Raw genomic sequence first — 9,524 nt, 5'->3', positions numbered from 1 at the left:
TCTCCCAGCCGCTCCCCTTTTCTTCTCTCTTTCTTTTTCTTTTCTCTTTCTTCTTTCTTTCTCTTTCTTTCTTTCTTTCTCTCCTAGCCGCTCCCCCCTTCTTCTCTTTCTCTTCTTTCTCCTTCTCTTTCTCTTCTTTATCTTTGTCGGGGCATCGCACTCTTCTCCTCTTCTCTCTCTCTCTTCTTCTTTTTTTCTTTTCTCTTATTTTTTTTTTGTGTTTTTCTTTTTCCTGCTTGTGGCTAGGTAGCTTCTGGAAGATTTTTTTTGATCCCCTTTTTTTGTTTTGCAGGTGGTCCTTAAAAGGCTGGGTTGTCCAATTTTTTGGACAACCCGGTAATGGGGTTCTTGCACCAGGGAGTTGGTGGCCAGAACCCCATCATGTGTGGTGGTTGGGGAAGGGATGGTTGGGCGTACGCCCAGCCATTCCTTCTTCTTTTTTTTTATTACTATTATTTTATTTCCTTTTATTATAATTTAAAATTATTTGTTTATTTTAGGTGTCTACAATTAAGATTTAGCTTTCTTCCTTTCCATAGCTCATAAAGAGTAGTCTTACTCCTTTTTGTTTAGGATTCTATTTAGTATATGGCAAGCTGTTAATAAGGCTTCTCCCCAAAATCTTTTTCCCAAATCTGAATTAGAAAGCAAAGCATTGACCATTTTCGTAAGAACACGATTCTTACGTTCCGCTACACCATTTTATTTTGGTGTGTATGGAGTGGTAATCTCATGAATAATACCCGTGGACTCGAAATACTTAGGATCATAATATTCACCTCCTCTATCACTTCGTAAACATTTGATAAGCAATTCACAATACAATTCAATTTCTTTTCTATAGATTCTAAATTTCTCCATTGCTTCATCTTTAGTGTGCAATAAGTAAACATAGCAATATCTAGAGAAGTCATTTATAAATGTTACGAAGTATTTCTTTCTACCGATAGAAGGAGTACTATGCATATTACAAACATCAGAATGTATTAATGCAAGTAATTTGGTGTTTTTTCTACCTTAAGAAATAAGCTTCTTGTGAGTTTAGTAACCAAGCATGTCTTACACATATCATTATTTACATCAATGTTAGGTGTTAACTCTAACTTAGCCATATCATGCATTCTTTTATAATGAACATGACCTAATCTATTATGCCATAGTTTAGACAAAATTGATTTATCATCATGAACATTAAACAAAGCATCAAGATAAATAGAACTAGTAATATTCTTATTAATATTGAGTTTGAACATGTTTTTACAAAAATATTAACTTCCCACATAATGTCCACCTTTGGTAAAGATGAACTTATTTGCTTCAAATACTAATTTGAAACCATACTTATTCAACAAGCCACTTGACACAAGATTCTTTCTTACTTCCGGTATATAATAGATATTGTTTAGTATAAGTATCTTTCTAGAAATAAGCATAAGTTCCGCGGTGCCTTTTCCTTTCACTTGTGTAGTGAAGGAATTTCCCATGTATAGCATGTTTCCATCATTAACTACTTCCAAAGTCTTGAAGAAGCTCTTGTTGTTGCATACATGATTAGTTGCACCAATGTCAATCCACCATGCTCCATCATCTTAGAGAAGATTGACCTTAGAAACCACAGCCACAAATCTGTTGCTGTACACACCTTATGTCTTGTTTTTCAAAAGTTCACATTTCGCCTTAAAGTGTCCATATTTGTTACAATGGAAACATGACCCCTTTTTGTTCCTTTTGAACTTATGACTTTTGCCATTCATACCCACGAAATGTTTTCTTTTGACCAGCTTGTTTAATGGTTTGTATTCCATCATATGGACCTTTGAAGTCTCAAGATTCTTTTCATTAGAATCTTTTTCTTTTTCATCTTGCTTGACTTCTTCTTGTTTGCGATAATCTTTTTCTATTCGAAGATGATTACCAAGGTCCTCGAGAGACATATTTTCTTTTTTATGTTTTAGAGTTTTCTTAGTGTCTTTCCATGAAGGGAAAGCTTATCAATTATTGAAGATATTACAATAGCTTCATCCATTTTAAGATCATATTGCTTAAAGCTATTTAGAATGCGTTCAAGTTCATGCAATTGCTCCATAACAGAACGATTATCAACCATTTTGTAGTTATTGAAATGACTAACCAGAAATTTTTTGCTGCTTACATCTTCAACCATGTATCTTGCTTCCAATTTGTCCCAAAGTTGTTTTGCACTAGCTTCACTTTGGTACGCATCGAACAATGCATCCGATATTTTATTAAGAATGTGTCCCATGCATATGTAGTCATCATTATCCCATTTTTGCCTCAAACGAGTTCTATCCGTGGATTATTCACCATCTTCTTCGTTTGGTCGTGGTGTATCTAAAACATAAGTGACTTTAAGAGTCATGAGGAAAAAGCACATTTTTTTTCTGCCATCAAATAAAGTCTCCTCCATCAAAGCGATCTAATTTGACAATATTGGTAGGCATCTCTTTAAGTGAAACCATTGAATTCCAACACCATGAAAATAAATCTTAAAATTGTTGGTGCAAATAGGGTTTCGGTGGAATTCAAGGAATCGACAAAATTGACTTCAAGGTAAGCCTTTCAATAGACGTTATCTTTAAGACTTATTTCACCCTCACCACTCGATATGTAAAGGGGAATAATGTGAATAGCCTTAGGGATACAATGAAGCCAACGTCTAACTTCATATTAGACTTTACAAGAGTAGACCGCTAGATACACTCGAGGGTTTGCAAAGTTGTTTGGCCTTAGAGCCTACATTTTGCAGTAAGTTGATTGTAAGGAATTTGGAAGCTTTTGTAGATGATGTGAACTTAAGTGTTTATGTTAAAAGGACACAACACTTTTCTTGCTCTTGATATTTCTACACTTGCTTTGTGTTTGATTTGATGTATCAAAATGGTTGGCAACTAGCCCTTTATATAAGCTTGTAAGTGTCTCTTTTTCAAGGACACAACTCTTTCATTAAGACACATTTTTGTCTAAAAGGTATCTTTATATTTTGCCAGACACAACTTTTGGATAAAGGTATTACTTCAATAATCATCTTATGAAAAGATAACTATTCATTCCATAGATCATAACCTGTGAGTTATGATTTGAAACAATAACTTTTCATATTTAACTTTTGAGCTATGGTATCTTTTCAATATGTCTCATGACTTTTAGATGTCATTTTACCAAGAGATATAACTATTCACATAAAAACCTACCTATAATCCAATAGACACACTATATCACTTTATGTGACATAACCTTTTAGCTAAGATAACTTTTCATGATGTGATATAATCTTTGATTTTGAAAATACACCAACACTTAACACGTAGTTGGAGTTATTTGTATAATTTTTACATAACTTTGTTTTTATCCAAATTACTTTAATAGTAAATCAGTTGCTAGATGTATTTACTAACCTAAAGGGAATAACCATATCTCATATATCAACTGCAAATGCTCCTATTAACATTAATGTCCTTGTATGACAAGGCACGCCAGAAGCGTTGAGATCAATAGGTTCCAAAGATAAAGTCCTCGAAAAAAATGAGCAAATATTTAAGATAGTCAGAAAAAGAAAGTAGAAACTCTAGAAGAGACTCCTAACATAATTGATAAACATTTTAAAAGAAATTCAGGTACCTAAAATCAATGCAAATAAAGAGATCTCAATAAATTAGTCATGATGGGACAAAATGGAACTAGTAAATAAATGTCGACGATGTTTTGTATATAATATAAAGTTCAATATTATGAAAGAAAAATGAGGATCTTGAACTTATATTTATTGAAGAATGTAGACATATAAATGATTGGCCAATGTGGAAAGACGCAATCAAAGTGGAATTCAATTTAATTGCAAAACGTGAAGTTTTTGGACCTGTAGTCCGTATGCCAAATGGTGTAAAACCAGTGGGATATAAATGAGTGTTTGTGCAGAAACAAAATGAGAAAGATGAGATTGTGAGATATAAAACATGGCTTGTCGCATAAGGTTTTCTCTAAAGATCTAGTATTGAAGATGAAGAGATATTCTCTGTGGTGGATACAATTATAATTCTATATTAACTAGTTTGACAATATATGAGAAAATTAAAATGCATCTAATGAATGTAGTTACAGCTTATTTATATGGCTCATTTGATATTGATATCTATATGAAAAGCCTTGAAGGATTTAAGTTGCCTGAAGCACCAAATTTGAACTCTCGAGAAATTTACTCGATTAAATTAAATAAATCTTTATATGGATTAAAGCAATCCAGACACATGTGGTATAATCGTCTTAGTGCATAGTTGTTTAGAAAAAGGCTGTAGAAATAATCTTATATGCCCATGTATTTTATAAAAGGGTTTAGATATGAATTTATTATAATTGCTATTGATATTGATGACTTGAATATTATTAAAACTCTTGAAGAGTTATCCAAAGCCGTGGATTACTTAAAGAGAGAATTTGAGATGAAAGATTTTGGAAAAACAAAGTTTTGTTTAAGTCTTTAGATTAAACACTTGACAAATGGAATATTTGTCCATTAATCTAATTTTATAGCAAAAAGTGCTAAAACGATTTTATATGGAGAAAGCATATCCATTGAGTTCGCCAATGGTTGTAAGGTTATGAGATGTGAAAAAAAGACTTTTTTTGACCTCGTGAGGATAATGAAGAATTTTTTGGTCTTGAAGTACTGTGTCTTATTGCAATTGGAGTACTAATGTATTTTGCTAGCAATATATGACTTGATATATCAATTGCGGTGAATTTATTAGCAAACATAGTTCTTTTCCAACTCGAAGATATTGGAATGGAATTAAACATATACTTCGATATCTCCGAGGAACAATGGATATAGGCTTATATTATTCAAATGCATCAAAATAAAATTTAATTAGTTATGCAGATGCAGAATATTTATCATATCCATATAAAGCTTGATCCTAGACAGGTTACTTATTTACATATGGAGTTACAGCTATTTCATGGTGTTCTATAAAGCAAACTACAGTTGCTATTTCTTCTAACCATGCAGAAATTTTAGTAATTCATGAGGCAAGTCGTGAATATGTCTGATTAAGATCTGTAACTCAACATATTCGAGAAACGTGTGGTTTATCAACCAAGAAGAAAATTCTAACAACGTTATATGAGGATAATACTATTTGTATAGTACAGCTAAAGAAAGGATATATTAAAGACGATCGAACAAAACACATAGTTCGTCAAAATACTTCACTAATGATCTCCAAGAAAATGGTGAAATTAGTGTTTAACAAATTCAGTCAAGTGACAATCTAGCAAATTTGTTCACAAAAGCCCTTCTTATTGCAACATTTGAAAAGTTGGAATGCATTATTTTAAAGATCTCTATAATGTAGTCATCAGGGGGAGTAAAATACGCACTGTACTCTTTTCCTTCATCAAGATTTTTCTCACTGGGTTTTTCTTGATAAGGTTTTTAATGAGGCAGTATTTCAAAAGCGTATTCTTGAAAAGAATTATGTACTTTTTTTGCTTCACTAGGATTTTTTTTTTTCATGAGTTTTTTTTCTAATAAGGTTTTAATGCGACATATTCTTAATACAATAGACATTCAATGGAGAGTGTTACGAATAAATATGTGAATATCCATTATATTATAACTCAAGAAGTGCATACCAAATCAAACAGCCTAAAAGGCAAGATACAAGAAATGTAATATGATTTGAACTCTTAGATAGAATTAGATTAAGACTATGATTCAAGGGGTTGTTAGCCTATAAATAGGTCTCTTCACTTCATTTGTAAATATATACATTTCAATAAGATCTCTTTTCTCCCTCTAAACATTTTCTTTCTTCTCTTTAATTATTTTTTCAAGTTATCTTTATTTGTTCTTTTAAAATTTATTTCATAACAGGTTAGGTTTTAATTGTTGTTTTTATTATTTATTTTTTTGTTATAATTATATGGTTCACTGGTTTAGGATAATCAGCAGCAAATGGGACCCACAACTGCTAATTGTTCAATGGTGTAAACGAAATGGTAGCCAATCGCCGAAGATAATAGAGAGAAAGCATCAAGGTTAAGAGAAAAGCTATTAGATTCCATGGTGGAAACAAACACTGGGACTACTGGATGGCTTGGTTTCCCGTTTTAATGAAGTGCTGACTGCGACAATGGCTTTTGTTCGTTTGTTTGGTGTCTTAAGCAAAACCTAAATCCTGCATTATTATATAGGATATTTATCCAACACTCGCTTTCCATTAGTCGGAAACTTGGTTTAGTACATATCATATATTAGCAATTAATTGTCTGACTCAACAATAATGAAATTAATTCAATTTCTTTCATCAGCTGAAAATACTCTTGAATCTCATTACTATGTACATAAGAATATCATCTAAAAGTATACTAGTACTATTTGCTGCATGCCTTAGATAAGGAAGCAAGCGTCAGAACTATGTCTTGGCTGTTCAAACAAAGTTCTTCCCTTTGGCAATTCACAATTGAATATCATATGATAAATTTGTATAAACAATAATACTTGCTGATGCCCTTATAGCATGCTTGGATACAGGAAGAAAGAGAATGAGAATAAAATAGTTATTTCAAGATAATAAAATAAAAAAAAATAACTATTATATAGATTAGTTCATGAGAATGAAATAAGATAAAAATTGTTATTATTACATATTTTATTGTTTGATTAACAGGAATAATTTTAAAAATAGTTAAGAGATAGTGGGTAAATAATGAAAATACCCTTTATTAAAATTTAAAGATTTTATTCTAAGTAATAAAAGCAAAATACATTTTTCTATAATTAAATAATATTTTCACCAAAATAAAAATATTTTTTTATTATAATTTAATAATATTTTATATTAGAAGATAATTAAACTTTTTTATTATAATTCAATAGTATTTAATATTAAAAGATAAAATATGTTCTTCATTAAATTTAAATAATGCTAAATAATATTCTTTATTACATTTATTACATTCAAATAATAATATTAAATAATATTCTTTATAATATTTATTATAGTTAAAGAATATTTAAATATTTTCATTTCCTTTTTGTTTTTAAATGAACTAAAAAATTTTGTGTCTTCCATGCTTAAGAGAGAGAAGGAGTGAGGAAGAGAGAAAAATAAATAAGTTTAGTATTATTTTATAAGGTAGCTTTTTAAATTGTAAAAGAGTATGTTTATCTAATCAACTTCTTTTCTTATTCTCAACCATTCAAAATAGCCATTACCAAGAAGGTCTTGGTAATGGCTATTCAGGCCTCTCTTAAAATGACCATTTGATTTAACTAAATACTTAAGAATGAGAATAGGAAAGAAATGATTATTTCATTCCCTCCAACCAAACACGTCTTAAAAGTTTTTTCTCATTGTGAGCTTCATTTATGATAAGGGTACTTTTAGGTATATATAATTAATGCAAAACATTAGCTAGTATTGTTTGGTTACTAGAATGATAAAATAAGTTTCAAATAATGGTAAAATTCTCATTTAAGTTTTTATTTGTATTAATTGAGTTTAAATTTTTTTTTTATTTAATACCAAATGAACTCAATCTAAATGTAAAACACTGATACAACTAACAAAAATGACTCATTTCAACATATATGAGATAATTGGGACCGTTAACCACGCCAGTATTTAATTTTCATAGAAATTAAGTTCATTTGACATCAAATTATAAGTTAAGGGCTGAATTAAGACAAATGAAAGAATAAAGTTTTTTAACAAAAATTTTATCGTAATTTATCGTCATACCTTTGACCAATAAATAAAGCCGTGGCATTTTAAAAATGCAAACCAGCGTTGCAACCATGACCAGCAAATGTTTGGAGAAGGATCTTTCATGGCCATTTTCCTCATGATATACGACGGAATTTCGGTGGGAAACAAGTTAACAACCATAAAATCCATTATCTTATAAACAAAAAAAAAAAATCCCTTGTGTCTGAGTGGTTTCCGATATAAATTTTCCGTCCTTTATTGATAGTCTGCAAACTGCTGAATTTTGTCATGATCGGTGGTGCAATCTGAGTACGACATTGCTGTAATATAGTCGGATATACTTCTCAAGATATATAGCTGCTGCAGTAAGACAATTAAACGAATAAATGGCTGTATGCAATAAAGATTCCCACATTTTTTTCTTCCATTATTAAAATAAAAAAGACAAAAAAAAAAAAGAAAAGAAAAGGAAAGAAGAAGAAGCAACCATTATCTAATTAAATCACTGACGTGGCACGTTGATACCCTTAAATTACATTAATGAAGGCTGATTCACATGCCTTACTAGGAGTTAGGATTTTAAATTGTACGGCACCTAATTCAAAGCACCTGTACTGTTTCCTTCGCTTCGTGCAAATTTCTCTTGCTAATTTCTTCAATAGGAGGTTCACTTTTATTAAATGTTAAAACATTGGAGAATAGAGAGGATCTTCAATATGTATTCATTGGATACAAAATATGAGAAAAGAAAACCCATACATAATTCCTTTTAATTCAAATTTGTTGGTTCAATTAGTCATTTCAATTTAAATAGTACTATTTGATTATAATCCATCCTAATAATTCTCATGATTTTCCATCTCAACTAACATTGAAAAAAAAGTGCCTTCACTGAGCTCTCTTCATGCACATAGGAATTTTTTTTAAAAAAATTTTATTTCAAATATTAAAATTTAAAATTTATATTTAAATAATAATTAAACATTTAATTTAATAGTGGGTGTACGCATTCTCTTATTAATGAGAATTGTTAACAAGTTGAACTTAATTATTAAAGGACATTAGTTCTTTTCCTCTTGAGTTTTTTTTAAAAGAAATAAGAGATTACAGGTTTTATAAGCAAATTATAGACAGAGATGCATGCTTATTGGTTGGTTATATACCTTAGAGAGTGTCAGTGAATTCCAATTGCGTCCTGCACCCATGATACAATCCCCTGTTTGTGAGACAATCATACGGACCAATGGACAAAGCCCACACAATTGGTTTTTTTTTTTTTTGAAAGGCAAAACTTAATATTTTATTAATGAGAACATGTATAAAAATTTTGATTCTTACATTTATGCACGTAAGTTTTTAATTAGTAAATTACAGCTGTACATATAATTGATTTACATTTTTATTACCAAAATACTCAATCTTTCTAATTTTAGTATTATCATTTTTTTGAAAGTATTTTTTTTATTCATCCATTACTAAATGTGTCATAACAAGTTGTTAGTTTTATTGACAAAAGACTTCAAGTAACATTAATTTTGGTATGAGCAATTGAACAGTATATTAATAGAAGTTTCCACTACACAAAAGCCATTGAGAATGAGTACACTTTTTCAAATGGTACGAGTTTTTGCACTTAAACATTTGATTCAATAATGCTTTTAAATGATAGTTGATAAATTTTTTTGTTAAAAAAGTTGATTCAAATTTTTTTCTCAAAATAAAAAAAAGGTATGATTCTTCATTTAGATAAAATCTTATACAATTAGAAAGTAATAAATTTGGAATTATTTGGAA

This window comes from Theobroma cacao, chromosome 1, assembly GCF_000208745.1.
Source record: "Theobroma cacao cultivar B97-61/B2 chromosome 1, Criollo_cocoa_genome_V2, whole genome shotgun sequence".
NCBI lineage: Eukaryota > Viridiplantae > Streptophyta > Magnoliopsida > Malvales > Malvaceae > Theobroma > Theobroma cacao.
This window is presented reverse-complemented; position numbering follows the sequence as displayed.